The sequence below is a fragment of the Lepidochelys olivacea genome (genome assembly GCF_965140295.1).
Source record: "Lepidochelys olivacea isolate rLepOli2 genome assembly, chromosome: 7".
In the NCBI taxonomy this organism is placed as follows: domain Eukaryota; kingdom Metazoa; phylum Chordata; order Testudines; family Cheloniidae; genus Lepidochelys; species Lepidochelys olivacea.
The window spans coordinates 55,072,863-55,076,624 of NC_140417.1; positions in this window are offsets into that span (position 1 = coordinate 55,072,863).

A 3,762-nucleotide genomic window follows, 5' to 3' on the forward strand; every position below is an offset into this window, starting at 1 on the left:
TTCAGTTCAAGTTAGTTACATAAACTGCTTGCTTGCATGCCAGCTGGTGGGAGTGTCGAATTACTGCTCTCATGCAATCCACCCCTGGTCACTGGAGAAAAAGTCGCCTGTAAAGAGCCAGCCTAGCCCAGTGGCACGTGCCTTCTGCTTTGGGGACATCAGATCAGGACCCTGGAGTGACACCAGTACTGCTGGGAGCAGATGGAGCTGGGACTCCACCCCCATTCGTTAACAAACTATCCCTGCAGATTTGGCCAAACTCCCTTGGCCTAGCTCTTTGGGTGACCTCAGCACCAGCCTGACATTTACCAGCACACTGCCAGTTTAACACGTGTTCGCCAGCAACGCAGAGCAGCAACTGCCATGGCATTTATACTCAAACCTCCTAGAGCGATTGCCCTCAGGGTTCACGTCTGGTCCACAAAGCAGGCACAGCTCTAAGCCGCAGGGGGCCTATTCACTTCCAAATGCGGGTTGGAGGGCAGCCACACATCCCCCATCAAGGAGATGACAGGGTCTTGAAGGGGACACACCAGCCTCTGCAGTGAGGGGGGAACAGGAGGGGCTGTCCACCCCTTGATGGACCTCACTCCCCACTCTGGGTGCTGCTCGTGGTACACCTGAAGCCGTGATACCTCTGGGAGTGGTCGTGTCACATCTCGTTAGCTGAGCAGGGTTGGGCTGTTTGAGACTTAGCTGGGAGATGTACAAGGAACACATTGGCTCACGAGGCTACGCTGCAGAATTGTTGGTGGTGATTCAATAGGTGGTGTTCCCCGCCCCGCGCCGGCACTGTGCTACAGGGTACCATGCTGCAGGATGGCTCAGTAGAGGAGAAGGGGCCCTTTGCTCAGGGTCACTCAGTGCCCTGCATGGTGTTAGACAGCAGAGTTCTTTTCACCTGAGGTGTGAAACTGAGGTTCTGGCTGGCTAGGGCCCCTCAGCATTTCCCATCACCCTTTGCAAGACTAAAGGTGTTAGCTCATGTCCTGGCTACATTTCAACCCCAAATTACTTTCTGCGTCCCTGAATTCCACTTCAGAGTGGATACGGTATTCTTGACTCCTTATCCTATTAAACAGTTGCCGTGCTCTACCCCAGAGGTGGCTGCATTTCTGAGGCGGATGAAGTGAGCCCCGTATGTAGACTGGAGAGCAGTTCAAGACTGTAACGTATTTTGGGATGAATGGTGCTATAGAAATAAGAAAAGGAGGACTTGTGGCACCTTAGAGACTAACCAATTTATTTGAGCATAAGCTTTCGTGAGCTACAGCTCACTTCATCGGATGCACAGCCTCTAAGGTGCCACAAGTACTCCTTTTGTTTTTGCTTATACATGGAGAAACTGCTTATAATGCAGGGCTCGCCTGGTCTTGAGTCTCCTTCCATCCTGTCCCCCGGGAGGAAGCTGATGATGTGAAGAACAATTTAAATTTTTTTATTAAAGCTAATGTTGCATACTGTGGAAAATACAGAAGATGTTTTTATACACACAAACCATGAAAAAATGGGTGTTTATCACCACAAAAGGATTTCTCTCCCCCCACCCCACTCTCCTGCTGGTAACAGCTTATCTAAAGTGATCACTCTCCTTACAATGTGTGTGATAATCAAGGTGCACTAGGAGCTTTTGCCAGCATAGCTGTGCCAGTACAATACACCAGCAAAGGGCTGCTAGTGTCAGCGTAGCCTCTACTGGTGTAGTTTATTCCACCGTCCAGAAAAACACAAGCTACGCCATAAAAGCACAGCTCTGCCTGCATAACTGTGTCTATGCTAGGGGCTTTTGCCAGCACAGCTGTGTCAGTCAGGGAATCACATTTCTGATTGACAGAGCTAGGCCAGCAGAAGTCTGTAGTGTACACTTTCTCTCTCTCTTGCATGCACACGTTATGTCCCAAAGTAGACTCACCTGTTACCACCTTCACCGTTTCCTCTGGAGTGCCTGGGCTGTTTGTCTACGGACAAGGCCTGCAGCAGGGCATTCCCTGCTTTCTGTCCCTGCCACGCCCTCCCTCTGCTCAGCTCAGCACCACTCACTTTTTGGGAAGTACTGGCTCCCTGCAGCTGCCTATGTCCTGGCACTGGCTGGAGTACTTGCATCCACTTTACATCACTACAGCTGCCTCCAGTGGGCTTTCTGTGCAGGAGTTTATGCTGCTAGAAACTGACAGACTGAATGTAGGCCAAAGTCTTTTAAAGCTCCAATTTATGTTTGGCTGTTTATGCAAGTGTTTTTACTTGTTACACTTTAACCAGCTTGGAGAAGTCAGGAAAGCAGACTAGTCAGTTTCAGTCTCACATCCTTCATTATTAGGCTGCTGGATTGTCTGAGTTTCAAACACTGCAGAGAAAAACTATGCCTTTATAAATAAATGGTTTCCATGGGCTGTTTGCTCTCCTGATTTCAGGTAAGGATTCCTATTGTGATTGGCAAATGTACATTTCCCCCTAAATTATCTAGGTTTATCTACCAACTACCACTAGCTTTGGTTTTATTGTCCCTCAGCAACTCCAGACCAAATGCACTCAGTTTACAAGTACAAAGATGCTTCTTCTAACCACCAGCTCTGCAAACTCAGCCTGGGCTCTGAGAGACAAGCTAGGGAGTCTTTTCTACCTTTCCCATCATCACTGATGGTAAAGCTTCTGTGGCCCAGATTATATCTGCCACACCCTGGCTGTCACTGGGCTTCCACACGTGCATCCAATTACATAAACCATTCTGTTGATGCACAAGAAGGAAGACTCCACTTCCCCCTGCTCAGCAGTGTTGACTCTGCAAATGCAGAGCAGTAAAGACCTATTTTCCACCTCCCTGAGATCAGCAGCTCTGACACTGATACTCAGCAATTCTGTTCCCGGAGTGTAAGGGTGGCATTTTCACAGTCACATTTCAGAGCAGAACCGCATTTAAACTTTATTCTTTGTTCTGTTTGTGACTTGACTTCCTCTTTCTCCTAAAATCTGAAGTTCATTGCCCCAGTACTTCCTCTATAACCTGTATAACCCTCATTTCCAGGAGCAAAGTGCAGCTTGCCCTTGCCTAGGCTCGCGGGAGGATAGACCCACCCCAGCCTTTTATAACAGCTATTTGGCTTTCAGCTGCCGGAGCAAAGCTGGAATGGAGGGGCTCTGCTCTGCAGCACAGCAGGGACGGGGAAAGGAATCTCCCACCTCCTTGTGTTCTGTAGTGCCTAGCCAGCCAGAAGAATATAAGAACGGCCATACTTGGTCAGACCAATGGTCCATCTAGCCAAACGGCTTGCCACTGACAGCGATTGGTGCCAGGTGCTTCAGAGGTGCATGTCTCTTTGGGGGCATTGCAAACATAAGCATTATTTGGTCCTTATCCCATAGTTAAATCCTGTGCCCCCTTCTGTAACTTGAGGGAGACAAAGGCAGATGTGTGTCTGTGTGCACACGTGCATGCGCCAGGATTAGGCCCTGTTAATTGCCCAGTCATTGTTGTTCCTCAACTGTAGCTTTTAACCCAGATTCGGAGTCCCGGTTAATGCAAAGTGTATTGCTACTCCTAGGTGGAGTCCCACAAGCTGCAGTGGAGAATGGGAATGAGAAATACCTGGGACAGGCCCCCTCTTTGCTCTGTTATTATGAGATCGCTGGCCAGGTGCCTCATCACCCCAGGACTGACAGGCTAGGTTCCAATTCCCTCTTACTGGAGGCCAGGAAGATGGGAAGGAGCCCGACCTGCCAATCCAATGGCATTTGGCTGCATTCTGGCTTCCCCTGCATTCTTCA